The sequence below is a fragment of the Salvelinus alpinus genome, chromosome 9, assembly GCF_045679555.1.
Source record: "Salvelinus alpinus chromosome 9, SLU_Salpinus.1, whole genome shotgun sequence".
In the NCBI taxonomy this organism is placed as follows: domain Eukaryota; kingdom Metazoa; phylum Chordata; class Actinopteri; order Salmoniformes; family Salmonidae; genus Salvelinus; species Salvelinus alpinus.
Genome location: NC_092094.1, coordinates 59,611,068 through 59,634,696, shown reverse-complemented (window position 1 = coordinate 59,634,696; position 23,629 = coordinate 59,611,068). Strand labels below are relative to the sequence as shown.

Below are 23,629 nucleotides of genomic sequence, written 5' to 3'. Positions count from 1 at the left end.
CATGCAAACAGGCTGAAGGAAAAAACAGCTAATATCTACACAGACTCAAGGTATGCTTTTGGCGTGACCCACGATATGGAAAAACAGAGGTTTCATGACATCACTGGGAGCTCCTGTGAAGAATGGACCAGAGGTGATGGCTCTACTGAATGCTCTCCAGTTACCTGTACAAGTTGCAATTTTGAAGATAAAAGCACATGGAAAAATCATGGACAGACAAAAAAGGCGTGGGGAATAACTCCCGAGGGGGGACTTGACGTAATGCCAGGACAGTAGGTGATAGTAAAAGAAAATATGTAACAGAGACATTAGGGCCAACATGGGAAGGTCCTTATCAAGTTTTCCTCATAACGAGGTCAGCAGTAAAAGTCCAGGGAAAATCACGATGGATACATGTCACTCATTGCAAGGTTGTCCATTTTGATGACAAAGCGGTGCCTGGAGAATAAAGAACCGATTGATTAGCAATCGGGGGCCAATCTCGGGTGAAGAAGCATAGGAAGATGATCAGAACCTGATGAGCTTCTATGTTGTACACCGCAGTCATCATATTAGGGATATCTAGGTGAAATGTCCAACTTTTTCCTGCAAATTGGGACATGCTTACTTAGGGAAATCTATGTGAAATATTCATTTCTCTTCAAACCAAGACATGTTACTTTCATTTTTTTGTTTCCTTCAGATACAGGTTATGATAATCTACCGTCTGAAGTTGCAGCAATATCCCTTGACCCAAGGACTGTGCCTGAAACGATACAAGACCACCGGTGAAGTGTTCATTACAGAAGTCCTTATCAACCAGTGGAATGTAAGAAAAATTCCTCACTACCGGCAGACTGTCAGAACATAATTTATAATAGTTATCTATGTGGCACTGATACCAGTGTGGAAGAGCTGGTCACTTTTAAAGGACTTTGTGAATGACGACCTTGCCAATAGGGTGATTGAATATTATTGCCTTGCAGACAATTATTTATTTTGTGAGTTTCCTCCTGATACAGGGTGTGGTAGTTATCGTAAGGGATATCATCATTACACCTGCTAATGTAGGTCAACTGCCTTGTTCAGGGGCAAAATGACAGATTTTTACCTTCTCAGTTTGGGGATTTGATCCGGCAACCTTTCAGTTACTGACCCAACACTTCAACCATGAGGCTACCGGCCACCCCACCCGACTTATTGCTTATGTTTTTTAAACTGTCTATTGTTTGATGTTTTCTATTGTTTTCTAAAAATACATTTTTAAATATATTTCTTTTTAAAATGGTCTAGGGGGGAGTTTAAGCATTTTTTGAAGATAAATACACAATGCAGAGGCTAAAGGTCAAGAAGGACTAAAAGTCAATGGAGTACTAATGATCAATGGAAATAGTGTTTTTTCTGTAATATGAAATGAATGATCAATGGGTCACAGACATGGGAGGAATTTGTCTATACATTGAGCATTGAGCCTGACATAGGATACTTGTTATTTGGCCATTGGCCCAGTTTTACTGCAAGGAATTCTAATTGGTCAACCACAGGCTAGGGTTGGGTTATAAAACTACATCCTGTACCATTGTGCTGTGGAGAGAATCACTGAGGACAGGGGAGAATTAACATCTACTACCGCTCAGCATAACATCTATGATTTGTCCTCTTTGAATAAACCTATTTTTCTCCCCCTGATTTGCCTTGCCATGTTATTGAAGAGTAACATCAACTGCTAACAGGTCAAAGTTGATTTAATATTTATCAATGTGCACAATTTCATAAAAAGGTGTATGGTACTCGAGACAATGGAATCATTTTCCAATTTCAATAGCATTAATGAAAATGTATTTCATAATATAATTTCAAGTACATGTGATGGTGAATGCCTACTAAAAATATTTACACCAAGTGCGATGTTTAATTGTTCACTCAGAATGAACAGGTAAGTGTTACAACAGTCAAACAACCAAAACCGAAATGTCACCATCACCATCAATCATGTTACTAGTAAGCAAATCAGACACATTTCAACATGGAATTACATTTTTATGTAAAATTTTGCTAACCTTAACCTACTCCTCGTAACTTGCTATGCTAATTCTCCTAACCTGCTACGAAAAGTGTTTGTAATTTTTTTTTACAAAAGCTGTATCCCTTCTAGACAAAACCAGATTTACATTCCATTCCCCTTCTCTTCCGAACCTCTCTTTTCCACTCTGAAGGGTATTTTCATTTCTTGGCTGGCCCATTCTCCTCCCCCCTCGGTTGTGCCGCTACAAGCTGTAAATAAGACAGACAAAAAAAATCTAGATTTCTATATAACACAAAAAGCTTATTGAGATGTCAAATAATCAGTGTATCAAAGGTGCTTATACTTTGTCATAAAAACAGAATGACATTTACACAGACACAGAGAGAGAGCAATGTGTGGGAAAATGCTACGGTGGACTGACCCATTGATCTAGCTAACGTTAGCTAGCTACATGGTTGACACTGCAGTTAGCTATCTAGCTTAGACAGCTTATCTAGTGGCAATCAAATATGATAGCTAGTTAGCCATTGTCACACACATCTGATTACTCTATTCACTCTTTATGCCAATGACAAGTTGGCGAGTTGGCCAACAAACAGAGATTATATGGGGAGCTAAAAACAGGAAATTGTACTTTTTCTGTCAGATTCTGGGTTAGCCAAAGCTAGCTAACTAGCCATTTGATTTGCACTTGGCCTCAAAACACAATAACATAATTATATTTTGGAAATACTTATATCTCTCCAGTAATATATAATATTACAAAGGCAGGAGATAATTAAAGTGTGACTTACCTCTGATTGCGTCTAGCTAAGAAGCCAAGAACAAAAGATATGCGCTTCACTTCAAAAGTCATGGTGGAGATAAAACTGGGTTTGACGGACAACTTAGAGAGCCAATGGACTTAAAGAGTTTTGATGACAAGCTATTTTGAATACATTTGATTGGTTAAGGGATTGTGAAATGTAAGGGGAACCAATAGTATCATGTAAAAAATAAATCACAACATTTGCTTAGGAAGTTTTAATCCGACAGTGACGATATGATAACATACATCTATGTAACTAAAATGATTTGGTCAAATGTAAAGGAGAAAAAAAACAATGAAAAAACACATTTGGAATCATGTAGTAACCAAAAAAGTGTTAAACAAATAAAACAATATTTTTTATTTGAGATTCTTCAAAGTAGCCACCCTTTGCCTTGATCAGTCTTGGCATTCTCTCAACCACCTTTTATATTACTAGGCAAGTCAGTTAAGAACAAATCCATATTTTCAATGACAGCCGAGGAACAGTGGGATAACTGCCTTGTTCATGGGCAGAACAACAGATTTTTACCTTGTCAGCTCAGGGATTCGATCCTGCAACGATTCGGTTACAAGTACAACGCTCTAACCACTAGGCTAACTGCCACCAGCTTTATGAGATAATCACCTGGAATACATTTCAATTAACCTCTACCGCTTCTCTCTCCCGGATCCGGGATCCTCCTCATCAAAAAAGCTGACTAGCATAGCCTAGCCTAACGGGACAGGGATATCATATAATTTCATGAAATCACAAGTCCAATACAGCAAATGAAAGATAAACATCTTGTGAATCCAGCCATCAGTTCCAATTTTTAAAATGTTTTACAGCGAAAACACAATATGTATTTATATTAGCTAACCACGATAGCCAAACACACAATGGCATATTTTCACCATGTTTCCACCGCATAGGTAGCTTTCACAAAACCCACAAATAGAGATAAAATTAATCACTAACCTTGAACAACTTCATCAGATGACAGTCTTATAACATCATGTTATACAATACATTTATGTTTTGTTCGAAAATGTGCATATTTATAGCTACAAATCCTGGTTTTACATATTACACAGAAATACGAAATAACATCATAAATGTTGTCTTACTTTTGCTGTTCTTCCATCAGAATGTTGTGCAAGGAGTCCTAGGTCCAGAATAAATCGTTGTTTGGTTTTAGAATGTCCATTTCTTCTGTTGAATTAGCAACTTTGGCTAGCCATGTGGCGCGAACATGCCCATCATCTCATGGAATGAAAAATTCCAAAATTCCCAATAAACGTTGAATAAACTGATCAAACTCGGTTGAAAAATCCTACTTTATGATGTTTTTCTCATATGTATCAAATAAAATCAGAGCCGGAGCAATTCGCCGTGTATTCCGAACGCTCTTCAGAAGACAATGTCGAGTTCCCCCAAGCGCCGTCAAAAACTGACAAAATACCGGACCTGCCACTCCAAAAGCTCTTATTCGGCCTCAGATCAAGTAAGACACCCCATTCAACCTTCTACTGCCTGTTGACATCTAGTGGAAGGCGTATGAAGTGCATACATATCGATAAATAAAAGACAGTTGAATAGGCAGGCCCTGACACAGAGCCTCGTTTTCAGATTTTTCACTTCCTGTATGGAAGTTTGCTGCCAAATGAGTTCTGTTTTACTCACAGATATAATTCAAACAGTTTTAGAAACTTCAGAGTGTTTTCTATCAAATAGTAATAATAATATGCATATTGTATGATCTAGAACAGAGTACGAGGCCGTTTAATTTGGGCACGATTTTTTACAAAGTGAAAACAGCACCCCCCTATTCACAAGAAGTTTTAACAGGTGTGCCTTTATAAAAGTACATTTGTCAAATGTCTTTCCTTCTTACTGCATTTGAGCCAATCAGTTGTGTTATGACAAGGTAGGGGTGGTATACAGAAGATAGCACTATTTGGTAAAAGACCAAGTCCATATTATGGCAAGAACAGCTCAAATAAGCAAAGAGAAATGACAGTCCATCATTACTTTAAGACATGAAGGTCAGTCAATCCGGAAAAATTAAAGACATTTGAAAGTTTCTTCAAGTGCAGTCATAAAAACCGTCAAGCGCTATAATGAAACTGGCTCTCATGAGGACCGCCACAGGAAAGGAATTCCCAGAGTTACCTCTGCTGCAGAGGATAAGTTCATTAGAGTTACCAGCCTCAGAAATTGCAGCCCAAATAAACGCTTCACAGAGTTCAAGTAACAGACACATATCAATATCAACTGTTCAGAGGAGAATATGGGAATCAGGCATCCATTGTCAAATTGCTGCAAAGAAACCACTACTAAAGGACCCCAATAAGAAGAAGAGACTTGCTTGGGCCAAGAAACACAAGCAATGGAAATTAGATTGGTGGAAATCTGTAATTTGGTCTGATGAGTCCAAATTTGAGAATTTTCGTGTCTTTGAGAGATTCAGAGTAGGTGAAGGATGATCTCTGCATGTGTGGTTCCGACTGTGAAGCATGCAGGAGGATGTGTGATGGTGTGGAGGTGCTTTGCTGGTAACACTGTCTGTGATTTATTTAGAATTCAAGGCACACTTAACCAGCATGGCTACCACAGCATTCTGCAGCGATACGCCATCCCATCTGGTTTGTGCTTAGCGGGACAATTTTTTTAAATTTTCAACAGAACAATGACCCAACACACCTCCAGGCTGTGTAAGGGCTATTTGACCAAGAAGGAGAGTGATGGAATGCTGCATCAGATGACCTGGCCTCCACAATCACCCGACCTCAACCCAATTGAGATGGTTTGGGTTGAGTTGGACTACAGAGTAGTCTGTTGGAAAAGCATTCCAGGTGAAACTGGTTGCAAGAATGCCAAAAGTGTGCAAAGCTGTCATCAAGGCAAAGGGTGGCTACTTTGAAGAATCTAAAGTATTAAATATATTTTGATTTCTTTAACAGTTTTTTGGTTACTACATGATTCCATACGTGTTATTTCATAGTTTTATTCTACAATGTAGAAAATAGAAAAATAAAGAAAAACCCTTGAATGAGTAGGTATGTCCAATCTTTTGACTTGTATAATACTGTATAATAAAACAATAAAATATAATAAAATAATGATAAAAAAACTGATTTTCCCTAACGAAAAATACATCTACCCCCTACAAATATTGTCAATTTTTTATAATCCACATAAGAATTGACACGAGATTCGCTGTAGCCTGCAGGTAGCCTACATAGGCTACTTATTTAACTGACGTCCGCTTAGGGCTGCACGATTAATTGAATTCATATCGAAATTGTGATGTTGACATGTGCAATATCCATATCGCAAGAGGCTGTAAATCTGCAATATTTTGAAATGCCACTCCGGTGCATGAAATGTCCGTTTTTTTGCCACATGGGGCAACAAGTTGTTTGCATTCACATGCTTTGAACAAATCGAAAACGTCGATCGGCTAGTGGCAAACGAGATGTGTCAACCAGAAACGGAAAGGACAGCTTTCATGCTCATAAACAAATTAGTGTTCACAAAACATATAAATAGCTTTTTTTTTTTATAAAATACCGTATTTTTGTTGATGCATTTAATTGCTGAAAATGCTGTCATCAAAGTAATTTCCTTAGACGTCAGCATGTGGGAGAAGTCGAAGCACAGGAATGATAGACCAGTTTCCCACTAGTAATTACGAGTTGGAGGGGGTTCAAGTGTATTTTTCCGAGTCGTATATGCTCGTATTTACGAATTTACCACATTTCATGAACGCAGCATTATAGTTTACTTTGTTTGCTACTTGAGTATGCTTCCCATACAACAAATCCTGACCCCTGTCAGTCAAGCAGTGAACTTGCTCAACTACTTGGCGTTCATGGTCAATGCAACAGATGGAACAAGATGTTGGTGAAAACGATGCTGCTTTCCACACTGCTTCTTAATCTAAATATCTATATTATTCTATTTGTTTATGTGTATCTTACTCTCTGTAGAAAGCTACTTAGTTAGTATTTTCTTAGCAAGTTGTGCCCAAAACGTTTTTGTTAACACTAATAATCGTTAGTTAACTGGCTAGCTAGCTAAATGAAGAGTGCCAGAGCAAATGTTAGCTTGGCTAGCTAATACCAGTGGTGGTGTAGGCCTAGATAAGCATGTTGTTTGTGCAACGGTATGTTCTGAATAAGAGAGGAATAGGTGAAGCTTAAAGTTACATGAATCAGAGACTGTAGAGAAAAATATATTAAAATGTAATGAGGGTCCCCTGGAAAACACTAACCAACACTATGGTTCCTACCCTGTCACAACAACTCCTCCTCTCCTTCCCATATATATTTTTTTATTCCGTTGAGAGCCATGTCTCCTCTCTCTTTCTATCTCCTTGAGCTGCCACGGCAACTGGGCAACTGGGCTCTGTCATCAACAGCAACCCATGCACACACGTAAACACAATTACGCAGCAGAAAATAACTCAGGAAGTTCAAGTTGCAGTGACAATGCAAAGAGAGAAGTTTCCCAGGCTTTGATGACTGGGTGCTGCATGGGGCGTGCGCCTGAAACATGCCAACCAAAGATCAGAGAGAGGGGGAGAACAGAGACAAAGAATTGGCAGCTTTAAGGTAAGGGGGATTGGCAGATACTTGACAGGACATGTGATAAAGTGACACATACGTAAGAGTGTGAGCAGATGTGTGTAATTTAATTTGAAACTGAACCAAAAATATGAAAGAGTACAGTTGTGGGCACTAGAAAGTGAGGCTGTACAATTTCCTGGTTGTCAGAATTGGTCCTGACTGGGGCCAGGAGACAGAGCGGACTGAGACGGCACTGTCAGACGGAATGTTCTCCTAAAAAACGGAATGGGGACGCCGGAAGGAGAGAGAGAGAGAAAAGAGAGAGAGAGAGACAGAAGAACAGAGGGAATGTGGGGGCTGGAAATAAGACAGGATGGAGGGATAGATGGACAGAGGAGAGAGAGAGTGGGAGAGTGATGCAGCCAAAACAGAGGGAATGTGAGGCCAAGCAAGAAGACAGGATGGAGGCATTGGTGGACGACTGGATAACGGGAATTAAAGAGATGAAGGGATGGAAAGAGAGATTGAGAGAGGATGGAGAGATGCAGTCATAACAGAGGGAGCGGGAGGCCTGTAGTGGCAGGGTTTGCGGTTTGATCTATTTTTAATGCCTCTGACTGTGAATCAGCAAAAGGAATTCCTAATTACCATACTCGTGAATATGCAATCAGGATTCTTTAATTATCTAGCCGAGCACCAATCGCACCAGACGGTATAAACAAACACGCACACACACACACACACACACACACACACACACACACACACACACACACACACACACACACACACACACACACACACACACACACACACACACACACACACACACACACACACACACACACACACACACACACACACACACACACACACACACACACACACACACACAATCATGTATAGAGACATAGACACACACATATGAACAAAAGGGGCAAGAGAGGACAGGTACTATCTACAGTAACATCTAGCCTAAATACATTGAGGTAGGCACACACACAGACATGTTAACCCCCCCCCCCCCACACACACACACACACACAGGCACTCACACATACATACCCACAGAAACACACATACTCACGCACACACGCACAAATGAACACACACACGCACACAGACACACACACAGACACATACACGCACAAATACACATACACGCACAAATACACACACATCCCAAGGAGAAGATGAGCAACAGATCAATCAACATTATAGCATTCTAACAGTCCAGTCAGTCTAGCAGAAGGCCTATTGATGATCCTGTGATAGACTTTATACAGTCGACAAACTAGAAGCATTCCCCAGACACCACTTACACTGTCTGGCTTCTACTGCTACTGTCTGTCTGCGGATTGTTAGACAAATCAAATCAAATGTATTTATATAGCCCATCTTACATCAGCGGATATCTCAAAGTGCTGTACAGAAACCCAGCCTAAAACCCCAAACAGCAAGCAATGCAGGTGTAGAAGCACAAGCTTTTACATATGAATTATTGAACATTCAGCAAGCTAGATATTTTAGCAGATTTATAGCAAATATTGCAGAATCCTACCCAGGAATGTAGTGGTAGAAAGTAGGGCTGTCACAATACTAGTATCGTGATATTACGACATTGCTTTTCAATGGCAAAAAGGCTCTGTGACTGGGTGACAACATAAGACTCTGTTTCCAACATCAGGACTGTTTTCCTCAATAATTCAAGTCTGCTTCATGTTTTTTTTTGCTTGCCATGATACTTTTGGTATATATGATACTTCTGGTATATATGATACTTCTGGTATATATGATACTTCTGGTATATATGATACTTCTGGTATCATGACAACCCGAGTAGGAAAGTAAGCAAACACAGGGCCAAAAATAAGAAACGCAAACGTGCATATTTTGTGTGTAAACGCTGCTCATCACCTACAAAGGAGCAACATGCAGTTTATGCTCTACACTGATCCTACTGAAACATTGGGGAGATATACACCGAGTGTACAAAACATTAGAAACACCTTCCTAATATTGAGTTGCACAGGGATGCTGCCCCATGTTGACTCCAATGCTTCCCACAGTTGTGGCAAGTTGGCTGGATGTCCTTTGGGCGGTGGACCATTCTTGATACACACGGGACAATGTTGAGCGTGAAAAACCCAGCATCGTTGCAGTTCTTGACACACGCAGACCGTGCCATTACACATAGTTTCATGAAATTAAAGCCATTCAGATCACAGTGGTGTCTGCAGGAAGTTTCTTCCACAGGCTCTTCCACTACTGTCTCTACCTCAAATGTTTTTACACATTTTGCATGAAACACTCAATGTTTGTGTAAAACTGTGATCATTGTGAGCTACCCCAGCAGGGCTTGGGAAGTGAGTAGAGAAACTATTGGGTGAATATTGAAATGGCAGAGGCAGCGAGAGTTTGAGACTGGGGTGGAAGAGCCTGAGCTATCTGTGTGAACGGTGAAAGGTCAGAGGCAGAGGGAAGCCGACAGTAGTGGAAGACCCTGAACTATCTGTGTGAGCGCTGAAAAGCCCTTAAAACTGAAAATAGAAAGGTTCAGAACTTTTGAGAAAAATCACAGCACAGAAGAAAAATATATGGCAGCTAGAAATCAATATGGGATGGTCTTCAGAGATACAGTATGTGGGAGGGGTTGAGGATGCGACTAAAAACAAACAAAGCATGACTCATGTAAAATATACTGTCCGTGAAATGTACGTAGTATGTACAGTTGAAGTCAGAAGTTTACATACACTTAGGTTGGAGTCATAAAAACTAGTTTTTCAACCACTCCACAAATTTCTTGTTAATAAATTACAGTTTTGGCAAGTCGGTTAAGACATCTCCTTTGTGCATGGCACAAGTCATTTTTCCAACAATTGTTTACAGACAGATTATTTCACTTATAATTCACTGTATCACAATTCCAGTGGGTCAGAAGTTAACATACACTAAGTTGACTGCCTTTAAACAGCTTGGAAAATTCCAGAATATGATGTCATGGCTTTAGAAGCATCTGATAGGCTAATTGACATAATTTGTGTTAATTGGAAGTGTACCTGTGGATGTATTTCAAGGCCTACCTTCAAACTCAGTGCCTCTTTGCTTGACATCATGGGAAAATCAAAAGAAATCAGCCAAGACTTCAGAAAAACATTGTAGACCTCCACAAGTCTGGTTCATCCTTGGGAGCAATTTCCAAATGCTTGAAGGTACCACGTTCATCTGTACAAACAATAGTACGCAAGTATAAACACCATGGGACCACACAGCCGTCATACCGGTCAGGAAGGAGATGCGTTCTGTCTCCTAGAGATGTACTTTGGTGCGAAAAGTGAAAATCAATCCCAGAACAACAGCAAAGAACCTTGTGAAGATGCTGGAGGAAACGGGTACAAAATGATCTATATCCACAGTAAAAATAGTCCTATATCGACATGACCTGAAAGGCTGCTCAGCAAGGAAGAAGCCACTGCTCCAAAACCGCCATAAAAAAAGCCAGACTGGTTTGCAACTGCAAACATGGGGACAAAGATTGTACTTTTTGGAGAAATGTCCTCCTGTAGAACATTTGTGGGGAGAACTGAAAAGTGTGTGTGTGTGTGAGCAAGGAGGCCTACACACCTGACTCAGTTACACCAGCTCTGTCAGGAGGAATGGGACAAAATTCACCCAACTTATTGTGGGAAGCTTGTGGAAGGCTATCCGAAACGTTTGACCCAAGTTAAACATTTTAAAGGCAATGCTACCAAATGCTAATTGAGTGAATGTAAACTTCTGACACACTGGGAATGTGATGAAAGAAATAAAAGCTGAAATAAATCATTCTCTCTACTATTATTCTGACATTTCACATTCTTAAAATAAAGTGGTGATCCTAACTGACCTATAACAGGGATTTTTTACTAGGATTAAATGTCGGGAGTTGTGAAAAACTGAGATTAAATGTATTTGGCTAAGGTGTATGTAAACTTCCGACTTCACCTGTACATGCTGGAAGTGGAAGCCTAAGTATTATTGTCAATTAGTTTACTCCAATTAGGGGAGGGGTGGCAGGGTTAGGGGGAAATAATACAGAAGGAAAATATGTTGTATTAGTTTACTCCAATTATGGGAGGGATGTTAGGGTTAGGGGAAAATTGTAAAGAAAACAAATATTTGAAATAATATATATAATTACAGAAATATATGGGGGATTGGAATTGATGCAGACAATTACACTGATAGAAGCCACATGCTATCTGCAATATTAAAGCTGATCTACCCCCTCAAAATAATAATACATTTGGTAACAGAATTAAGGTAACTTCTCCCTCAGATGTATTATGTTACCAAACTGTGTATCTGCACTGTTCTTCCTGTGAATGCATTTTGTAAAATGTTTTGTGGAAATTGTTAAAAGCAGTCCTTGTGCATACATTTCTAAATCAATAGTGTTTCTCTGGTGTACATTTTAAAGTGAAAAATATGAGTCTCAGTATAAATCCGTTACCATGGAATTGCCCTTCACTACTTTTGACCGGAGCCATATGGGCCGGAACTATTTGGGACGCAGTCATAGAGAGGAAGTTGGCTGTTTTACCATCTTCCACTCCCCTCATCTTGGCTGTCCTTAATTGAAAGTTAATTGCTGCCTGGCACAGAGTGTGTTTGGGGATATTGGTTTTGTCTCTTTTCTCAATCTGTCTTCATTAGCTTTAATTACCAAACAGGAGATTCAATTTAAACTCAGATGGAGAGATGAGAAAGTTTGGACAGAGAGAAAGATAAACAGAGAGACACAGTGAGTTAGAAAAAGAGAGGGGGAGAGAGCAAGAGAAAGAGCTGCTCCCAATGACTTTTTCTATCTGAGACATGATTAAAGACAAGCTGAGACACATCTGAGAGAGAACACAGACCAAACTGTGTGCACACACACACACAAACACGCAACTGAGTGAGCACACGCACAGGTTACTTTCAAAATGTAATAATTTACAGTTACTAGTTACCTGTCCACAATTATAATCAGTAACATAACTTTGGATTACCCAAACTCAGTAATGTAATATCATTACTTTAAATAATCTACAAGATTAGAGAATTGTATTATCTGCCAGTTGGTGCTGTAACAGAGATTTATATACATAGATTTCTTTCTTTCATTGATCCCAATATTCTGACCCCGTTTTCTCAAAGTATTCTATTGAGTCTGTCAAGAAATTATATTTAAAAGGTACACCTTATTTAATGGGGTGGTTTAAGTTGAATGTACTGAATTGAATAAACCCCATTGAATAAAAACTCCACGAGAAAATCGGTTGGCCAGCAAGTGGGAGGGTTTTCAGCAGTTTAATGAAATGTATTCAGAGCACACAAAGTAGCCACACCTAGCATTACACAACCGAATAAGTTAAGTCTGAATACCAAATATTGAGAAGTGCGTAGGAAAGACGTGTGGAGGAAAGGCATAAATTCCTAAATCGGGATTGGGCCCTAAATGTGTATGTTGTTAGTACGCACTGCATGTGAGCCTGGGGCCCAGACCAGAGTAAGATTTACGGGGGCCCAGGAGGGTCACAGAGTCCCTGAATGAGACATGAGTACCCCTAAATGCAACAAAGTAAAACTATTGGGGGTCTCTAAATAATGCAAATTTCACCATTCTCCTATTTGTTTAAAATTGTATTTTTACTACTACAGTGGTAAATATAAAATAAACTAACACCCCCACCTCTGTTTTATGGTTTAAAAACAAAAAAATCCATGTGGCTGCACTTGTTAGCCTAGGACCGTCCAGTATCTCAGCCCCTTTTCTGGTTTTCCAACTTTTCTTTCTACAAAAAAAATGACCTTTTGTTAGCAAGACAAATCAATTAATTCAGGTTACAAGAGTGAAGAGTAGTGGTTTGCGCTGCGCTCCCACCTGCACTTGCAGCTTTTCATACTGCAACTGCCTGCGCTAGCTGGCTTTCTGTTCGATTTCCACCCGCTACCGCAAGAACAGGTCTTGAACCCAACCGCAATCTCAAAATGCTATTTTAAGGCGTATGTGACGCAGCTCGATTGCCAGCCATGGTCCCATAAATGTTGTGTCTGATAGGCAATATCAAAATGCAAAAAAAAAATTACATTTTTACACTTAAGTCATTTAGCAGAGCAACTTACAGTGGTGAGTGCCTACATTTTCATTCTTACTGGTTCCCCGTGAGAATCCAACCCACAATCCTGGTGTCGCAAGTGCCATGCTCTACCAACGGAACCATATAAAACATTGGTTAGATTACTAGAGATTCTCATGTAGTCCATTGTATTAGTTTATTGGTATTACTGGGCTATTTCAGCTAATAGGTTAGACATCGTTTGCAGAGAGCAGAGTTGGAGAGAGAGTTCGCAATTGTACTTTCTCTTGAGCTACGTTTTGCATATTATCTTACAGGAGCAGGACTTTTTTTTGAGTCAAATATGGCTGATCAATACTTATTTCTAGGCAATGTAGTGAACTATAGCCTAATTATATATTAGGAAGTCCATTTCCTTGGAACGATAACTGCCACGTGCTTTTCCGCCTATGCATGTGGCTACAGCCTGTGCCTACTCTATTTAAAAGAGACCATACGTGCAACTGATCTCTCACCTAAGATTGGTATGGCTACGGAACTTGTAGCAGCAAGAATGATGAGAGTGGACAATTGCACTTTCTAATTGAGCCTACCTTTTAGGAGCGGGACGATTTGCAGGCAGTGACAAATAAATGGGTAATCAATATTTATTGAAAAGGAAAGGAAAAATGCGCAGTCACTGTATTGTGACTTTTCTTTGCCTGCGCGCCCTCCATTTCTTTCCATTATTAGTATAGAAACTGTAGTAAACTATAGCCTAATCATATAATCCTAATCATTGGAAAGATTACTGCCACGTGATTCTCCGCTCATGCATAGGCAGCCTACTCTATTTCATTGGGACCACATATATACTGTTGGCGCACTTAATCTCTCACGCCCAGCTAGGAGGGGAGAGGTAGGCTACTGAATTTGTGTGTGAATAATGACACAAAGAGGTGCTTTTAATACAATCAACAAAGTGGTGCTTTTAATACAATCGGTAGGCAAACGCATACAAAGCAGAAAGATGACCGTTTCCAAATAATCTGTGAAAAAAATACAAAATCCCAAATTGTCTGATCCGCCCGCAGAATGAAAAATGCCAACAGCACTGCAATGATCTCTGTCGGACCTAAAGCGGGAATTCATCCCTCTAGTGGAGACCAAATGACAATCATTACACTTTTTGGTGTTTCGTTAAGGATGTCTCTTTATTCCATTTATCAAATGGCAGGAGTGCACAGTGTACTGTTTGAATGCTGGAATTATTTTGGAGTGGATGAACCAGCCAGGTCACCAATGATACAAGTCAGTATTGGAAGTCCATCCATGTCTGAGGACGTCGGGAGATGACGTGGAAACCGGCCACTATGGGCAACAGTGATCGCTGTTACCTTCAAGTAGCTTTCGGTTTTGCTAGGGTGTGTTGTGGACAGGGAGGGCCAAAAGCATTTGCCTCTGATTCCAAAGTTTGCATGTTATAATTCAGCCACATGAAGTTGCTTTGGAGATTTTTGTTTTAAGCCTTTACAAAACCTTAACCCTTATGAGTTAATGCCTAACCGTAATATTTCGGAGTTAATGCCTAAGCTTAACCTTAAACACTTCGAAATATGACATTTGCAACCATTTCCAAATTTGACGTTTGAGAAACATGGATGAACGTTTAATTCTGACGTGAGCCTGTGAGAGCTAGTTGGGACAAACATGCACAGTTAGCCTACTTTTTGAAGAAATTTCTTTGACTATAAGATGAGAACATCATGACTAGTTGTGTTAATACCAAATTGAAAGGTAATTTAAAAAATACAGTTAATTTACATCTTTACTATTAGATCCATAAAAAATGCACATAGTTGTGTTAATACCAAATTGTGTTAATACCAAATTGAAAGGTAATTTAAAAAATACAGTTAATTTACAATCATCCTGTGAATGATTGTATTTTTTTTCTTCAAATGTCACAGTATAATTTGCACTCTGGCCCAGACTATAGAACTTTCACTATAATGAACATGTATGAAGAGAGGACAGCTATAGGAAGGACACCTTGCTGGATGAAGCAGCAACATATCTGAAGATCAGAAGAAGGTAAGAGAAAGTGACAGCTTATAGAAGGTGAGCTTCACATTGCACTTCAATGGTTTTCTGCTCTCTGTCAAAGTGACAACACGTCTGCATGTTTTCTATTTTTCGATCAGGTCCCTTAAGAAATGCATACATTCTGTGGATCAGATCTGTTTTGAAAATATGGTAAGGGAGAGAGGAGGGAAAAATATGGATGGAGGGTAAGGTTTCTTGGTTGGGGGTGGTTCTGGGTCTGCGAATGGGGTGCTGGTGGCTCCCATGGCTAAATCATCTACGGCTAGCCACCACCATCACAATGCAACTCTCTCCCTCTCTCTTGCAGTGCATGCTGGGAGTTTTTTGGAGCTTGAGTGTTTGGTGTGGAGGGCTCTGTCCTAACTTATTTTCTTGATTCTTTCCTTCTTCTTTTCTTTCAATGTTTATTTTCTATGGTGGAGGGTTAATGTACTGTTTTAGTGGTACCCACTGTTTTTTTTCAAAGTTAGGGAGGAAGAGGACAGAGTTTCCTGGGGTTTGGAAGAGGTGGTGTGCGCGATGGCTTCGCAGCCTAGCGTGGAGGAGATGCTGTCGTTACGGCATGGATTCAGGTGTGTTCCTGAGAATGGAATTAAGGTGGAGGAGGTTCTGCTCGCTGTCGGCGAACAGGTAGGAACTGAATGAACAAAGCTGTGGTTGTGTTCATGAAAAGAGCACATTTGGTGGGTAGGCTTATTGCTAGTGGAATATTTGTAAGGGGTGTGTTGGTGCCAAGTTCTCCTCTTTCTACCCCCTCGACCAGGGTGGTAGTTGCAAATTTGCCTCCGTTTATTACGGACAAGCTGAGTCGTTTTGGTAAGTTTGCTCATGGGTTTCGTATACTGTCTGCAGGTTTTTAGGCAGATGCCGTCAAACATGTTGTTTTCGTTCCGGAGGCAAGTGTTCATGTTTCTGAATAACAATGAGCAACAGATACATGTGCATTTTAAAGTGAGGCATGCGGAGGGGCTCTACGCAGGGTTTGCCAGCACAGATAGTCTACGGTGCTTTGACTGTGGGGATTTGGGGCATAAGAGCTTTGTGTGCCCACATAAAGGCCACAGACAAGGTGAGGGTACAAGTGCCAGTGGGGGAAATCGAGGTCAAAGTGCAGGGGGCCATGAGACGCAGGCAGCTGAGTCTGGGCCTAGTCATGCTAGAGATGGTGGGGTAGATGAGGCTGGGCCTTGTCATGCTACAGATGGTGGGGTAGATGAGGCTGGGTCTAGTCATGCTATGGATGGTGGTGTAGATTAGGCTGGGACTAGTCATGCTAGAGATGGTGGTGTAGATGAGGCTGGGTCTAGTCATGCTACAGATGGTGGGGTAGATGAGGCTGGGACTAGTCATGCTATGGATGGTGGTGTAGATTAGGCTGGGTCTAGTCATATCATGGATGGCGGTGTAGATGAGGCTGGGCATAGTCAGGTTATGCTAGTGGATGAAGAGAGTATAGCGAGGAAGGGTAAGCGACTAAGGGGGGTGGAGGATGGTGGCATGCAGAAGAAGAAAAAGTGGGAGAAGAAAGGAGTTGGGAGGGGAGAGGCTGGTGTTGTCAAAGGCACTAAGGAACATTTGCCTAGTGCTGGGGGGGGGGGGGGGGGGCGACTAGAGAGAAAGAGCAGGTGGTCAGGATGGGAGATGGAAATGAGGAAGAGGAAGGTGAGGAAGAGGACAATGAGGAGGATTTATTTTCAGACTCCTCCTCAATGGGTCCAGAGCTGACAGCCAGTCAGGCAGAGGGGTCAAAGTATAAGGTGAGGGAACTGTCAAGGTTCATGAATGAGACTAACGGGAAAAAGTTAATCTTGAGGCTTTTTTTTGCGATCCAGTAAAGTTTGTAAAATCAATAAAACACGCTATGAAAAATGAGGGGTATGGTGTCCTCTCACCCAGGAAACAGTTGACGAAGTGGGTCACAACAGTGCGTAAAGGTCTACCTTCAGACTCTGTTTACACGAATAGTTTCTTTCTGGCACTGGGGCTTTTTGAGCTTTGCTATTGGTCTCTTACTTTGATGGCTTTTCTCCCACTTCTTATGGAGACTCTTTGGGTAGGCTCGCTTAATATAAATGGCGCCAGAGATACGGGAAAGAGGAGTGTGTTGGGTGAATATGTAAAACAAAAAAAGTACAGGTGTTGTTTCTGCAGGAGACCCATATTGATTTGGCGAATGAAGTCGATTGGTGGCTCTGGTGGAAAGCGGCATGTGTGCTGAGCCATGGGACAAATGTTAGTGCAGGGGTGGAAGTCATTTTTGTACCTGGTCTGTCTGTAAAAATGTGCTCCTCAAAGGAGATGTGTAGGGGTAGACTGCTTGTAGTAAAAGTAGAAATTAACAGCGGTTTTGTCTTTATAAATGTGTATGCACCTAACACAGGGAGAGAGAGAGGGGACTTCTATTTGGGTGTCTTAGACAGGAACTCTCACAGGTAGCGCCTGAGGAGACGCTGGTGGTCGGCGGGGACTTGAACTGCACAATGGATTTTATGAAAGACAGAAATGGGGAGTTATGGTGTTATTGGACATCATTAAGCAGTTTGACCTAGTGGATGTTTGGAGAACTAGACATCCCAATACAAGACAGTATACATGGGTGAAGGTCTTTGGAGCTAGGGTGAGTGCAGCCCGGCTTGATACATTTTACATGTCCAGGAATCACAGCAATAGGCTGTTGGGCGCTACCATTCTCCCGGTGGGTTTTTCGGATCATCACATAACCAATGCTCGGCTGTCGATTTCACCAGGGCCTCGGGAGGCATCCTATTGGAAGTTTAATGTAAATCTCTTACAAGATGCCACTTTTTGCTCAGGTTTCCATACTTTTTGGGAAAGATGGGGGCAGCAAAGAGAGAAGTTTGATTCTCTGAGTCAATGGTGGGATGTGGGAAAAGTCCAAATTTGGTTTTTCTGTTAACAGTATACAGCTCTCTCATCCTCAGTTGCTAGGAGAGTTTTAGGGGAACTCAAGCGTAGTATTAGTGAGATGGAAGTAGAGCTGGTGGGGCAAGACAATGTAGGCCTCCAGGCTAATTTAGCTGAATTACGTAGGGACCTGGGCAGTTTTTTCCAGGTTAAAGCAACGGGAGCACTTGTAAGAGCTAGGTTCTTCATGCTCAAAGAGATGGATGCTCACAGATCCTTCTTCTTTGGTTTGGAAACACAGAGTGGTGAAGCCAAGGGTATGCATTGTCTACGGCTTTCGGATGGGCGGTTGACCTCTGTGGTGGGGGAGATGTGACAGAGTGGACTGTGGAGTTTTATACTGAGTTGTATAGGGCAGAATTGTTTGATCCTATGTGTGCTCAGGTTTTGTTTGCAGAACTCCCTAAGCTCTCTCTGCCACAGAGGGATGAAATGGACATTCCCCTGTTGTCCCATGAACTGGCAGAGGCCGTAACCCAGATGTCCCCCGATCAAGCACCGAGGGGTCGATTGACTCCCAGTGGAGTTTTATAAAAAAATATTGGGAATAATTGTACTGGATTTATTCTGCGTGAGTGCGTCGGGGTAGGAGAGTTACTGATGAGCTGCCGTCGGGCGGCTCTGACTCTCCTGCCCAAAAAAGGGGACTTGTGTGAACTTAAGAACTGGAGGCCTGTGGCATTGTCCTGTGCAGGCTACAAGATATTTGCCAAGGTCCTCGCTAATAGACTGAAATCCCATCTGGACTCTATAGTACACAAGGACCAGACATATTGTCTCCCGGGACGCTCAATCATGGACAACTTGTTCTTAATCAGGGACATGTTGGACTTGTCGAGAGGGTCTAATGTAAATTTTGGACTGGTCTCTTCAGATCAAGGCGTTTGATAGAGTGGACCATGAGACTAGTCTGAAGCTATCTCAGCTAAGGTAAACTGTAGCAATAGCAAAGCTCAGTTATGTGGGGGATAGGGCCCCTCCTTTGCTTCCAGGGGGTTTGCAGTGGGGTTGTGAAGGGCTTAAAATGTTGGGGGTACCTGGCTCAGAGAGGTGGGTCAGGAAGAACTGGGAGTGGCTGTCACAGGCAGTGGTGTCAAGACTGACCAGGTGGAGGTGGCTCCTGTCCCAAGTGGCATATAGAGGGAGGGCGCTGATAATCAACAATGTGGTGGCATCTTCCCTGTGGCATAAACTGGTTGTCCGCAACCCCCCCCCCGCCGGTCTGCTCGCAGTGTTGTACATGTCCGTCCACGAAGGAGGACAGGGCCTGGTGGAACTGGAGAGCAGGGTGGCTGCTTTCCAACTAAAGGCGGTGCAGAGACGGCTGTACCATACTGATGTCGGCTGGAGGGAACCAGCATGCGCGCTGCTGAAGAGAGCTGGCGGATTAGGGTTGGACCGGCAGCTGTTCCTCATGAAGCTGGAGAGGCTGAGTACAGCAGGTCTCTCAGACTTTTACTTTGTGGTGCTGAGGACCTGGCAGCTATTAAGACCCACACTAGAAGGGGGTGTGGAGCCTGGGCTGTGGGTGTGGGAGGAGCCTATCTTCCACAACCCAGCTAAACCTTTGAGATCGGTTCAGTTGGCCACCCTGCAGAGGCAACTGATGGCAGCGGGTTTAATAGGGCTGGGTGACCTGCGACTGCTGGGAGAGGAGGGTAGGAAAACCCTGGAAGTCCTGGCACAACAAACAGGAATAACGTCTCTTAGGCTGCTGGAGAGATTCCTGGAGGAGGTCCAGGAGGCACTGTCTGAGCCGGTAAGGGGGGTGTTTAAGCGGCTAAAGGGGGAGGAGCCACCAATGTTTCCGTCACTGCAGGTGACGGCAGAGACTGGGGACTGGCAAGCGGGTCTGGAGGACTTGTTAGATTTTAACACTCTGAGCCTGGGGGAGTTTGGGGGGGTGGGAGGTAAAGCCCTCTACAACCTCTGCATTAAGGTGAGGAACATTAGGAGCCTAACAGGAGTGAAGGCACATCAGTGGCAGGGGGTATGTGGGGCGGAGAGTATGGTGGGTTTTAGATGGAGGGGGCTCTACAAACCCCCAGTACCAAAGAGGTCAGGGGACCTCCAGTAGAGGGTTCTACATGGAGCCCTGGCCACTAACAGCTGGTGTGCTTTCTGTATTATGAGTGAAACTGTGATTCATGTGTTTTCTGTGGGCGACAGGTTAATGCCATTAATGTCTGTGTTGGAATGTCTGTGTGAGAGGTTGGGGTTGGGGTTTACTGTTGGGATGTTTATAATGGGGTACAGGTATTCAAATAAGGAAAAGGCCAAATGTGTTTTGTTGAATTTTCTGTTTGCTCAGGTAAAGTTGACTATTTGGCTAACAAGGAGGAACAGGGTCAAAGGTGGGGGGATAACAGACCCTTTACTAATATTTAATAGGCGCCTTAGGGTGGAATTTGAGTTCTACAAAATGATAAAAAGTGTGTGTGGGGGGGGGGGGGGGGGGTGTTTTAAGGTAAAGTTAGACATTTCATGGAAGACAGACAGAGAGAAAGAGAGAGGTGAACACTGTCCCTCCCTCATACCTACGTGTGTGTGTGTGTACGTGTGTGTGTGTGTGCGTGCGTGCGTGCGTGCGTGCGCCAGCGAGTAATATCCCATTGGTGAATGGAGATGAAAGGGATTCTGGACCCTGGCCAAGCCTCTGGATGCCTGCTCGCTTTCGGAGAGACTGAGCCCACGTCACTGTGTTTGAAACCCAGCTTCCAAGGAAGTGTGTTCTTTTACTGTTTTTAAATGTATGTAAATTGTAAAGTCTTTTTTCTGCCATGTCTTTTTCATTATGTGTCAGACCCAAGTAAGATTAGCTGTCGCCATTGGCGTCAGCTAATGGGGATCCTAATAAAATAATGTACACACATGCTCACGTGTTTTCTCACTCATACACTCACTCACTCACTCACACGCACGCACGCAAGCACACACGCACGCACACACACACATACCAGTGGCACTTTAACACTATAGTAGCCTGACTTTATTCCACCTGTCGATTTACAAGAAAAAATGAAGAGGAACAATAGGAGACGTCAAGAAAAAGATACAAAAGCGAGGATGATGGACTGAGAGTAGAACAAGGACAAACATTATGAGACAGTAAAAAAAACATGAGAGAGTGAGGGAGGGAGAGGAAGTTCTATGGAGGGAGGAAATCACATGATGGAAAAGAGGGAAGAGAAAATATTGATAGAAGTGGGGGACACACAGAGAGAGTATGAGAGATGAGAGAGAGAGAGAGGAGGACATAGAGAGAGAAAGAAAGATAGAGAGGGGGGATGAAGGGAGAAAGAATGAGCGAGTAATCTATCACCATGGAGAGATGCATCTGCTCAACAGGACTTCAGGGGGCTTTCACTCTGATGTCTATCAATCTGTCTGTGTCACACACACACACTGGTTTTCTCTCTTTCTCTCCAACAACATAACAAATTCCACTGGAGCCAGCTAAGGAGCATTAAAGGCTTTTTCCTGTTTTGATCCTCCACTGTTTTCTCATAGCAGTAAACTATTCCAGTTTGCCAGTCTATGTTCTGCATCCCAAATGGCACGCTAACTCACAATGGGCTCTGGGCAGAAGTAGTGCACTATATAAGGTTTAGCGTGTCATTTGGGAAGCAGCCTATAATATGGTATACCTTATGGAACAACTACATTACAACAACGGAACCTACAGTTTGAAAGTTAGTCCTTGTACATCTGAGTCAGAATGTGAATCCCAAATTGCACCATATTCCATGTATAGTGCATTACTTTTGACTAGAGCCCCATAAGGGCTGATTCCAATTTAGGAATTTACACCTTTCCTACACAGGCCTTTTCTACGCACTTCTCAGTAGCGTGCTGTGCAGGTGTGGCTACCTTGCGCGCGCTGAATAAATTCCATTAAACCACTGAAAACCCTCCCACTTGCTGGATAATACATGTATTTCATGGAGTTTTCATTCAATGGAGTTTCCAGTACATTTATCTTAAGCCATCCCTAAATACGCTGTACTTCTTTAGTTTGAATATTGTCTACATACTAGAGTGAATGGGTTCAGAATATTAGGGACCAATGAAAGAACACCACCTAAATATATGCATTTTCCTTCCCGTTTCAACACAATTTGGTAGATTTAAAAATATTGATCTTGTAGATGATTTAGGTTTGGGAAAGTATTTCTGAATCATAAAAAAACAAGTTTGGAGATCCTTTGCGCACAAAAGAAAGAAAACAGTGCTTTGATTCACTCTGAATATTGCCACATTCAGTTCTTCAACCCATGGTAATGTTGGAAGATTAGTTTACAAATAATTATAATTGGGAAAATAGTGTACAATAGTATGCTATACCCTCGTCTATTGCCTGCACTATCCATGGAACTGTGTGATGACACAGCCAAATATTGCACAATGCCTTGGGTTCAAAGGGTTACGGCTTGTACTGTGCACCACTCCATAACGATTTAATTAGCCTACATGTATTTTTTTTATATTATCAACTGTTACTAATGAACCTCAGCAACAACCACATGGCCGTGACGGCATTTACAGAGGAGAAAATGCAAGTAAACAAAACTGTGTAATTAAATTGAATGACAATGTAGGCTATACCAACTGAAGGGAACTAACAATGAATTGGCTGTTGAATATGTGTGGTTATTAGGCCTACTGACGGTCGACACTTATAATATTTAACATGGTAGAAATAGGAGTCAATTATAGGCTGCGCAACTTTCTCTAAGACATTCGATAGTGTCCATCCCTGCAAGCTAAAAGGCTGTTCAATTACAATTCTGCATAATGGAACAGCATTTCATATACTTTACTGTGGGAAAGATGATATGTTGACATGCTTCAGTTTGATGCTATATGACTGTTTTCCCTTTTGTCTCCAGCAATTATAAGGTCAAATATTTCTAAAACAAATGGATTACTCATTTACCAAGCTCTTATCAATAGCTCTTATCAAGTTATAAATTACAGCACACGGGGAATGGTGTTATTTCTGTAGGAAATAATAAAGTTGATATTTTTCCACTTGGAACTGGCAGGTTCGCTAGACTTTATTCATGGTTTCCTCACGTGTAAAGGTGGTGGAAGTATATCGGGCTGTTTCTGTCTATCGGAATACACAATTACCCAATTTTGTCATTTAAA

General features: G+C 41.8%; 1 protein-coding gene and 1 long non-coding RNA gene across 6 annotated transcripts in view; both read right to left on the bottom strand.

The window, feature by feature from the left end:
* Window positions 1-23,629, bottom strand: part of brsk2a (BR serine/threonine kinase 2a) — a 463,611-nt gene that overhangs the window by 254,713 nt on the left and 185,269 nt on the right. The window lies entirely within an intron of this gene.
* On the bottom strand, window positions 1,707-2,860 carry LOC139584049 (uncharacterized). Its single transcript, XR_011676676.1, has 2 exons — window positions 2,800-2,860; window positions 1,707-2,253 (listed from the first exon to the last, which is right to left on the bottom strand). It is a non-coding gene; the product is annotated as an uncharacterized lncRNA (long non-coding RNA).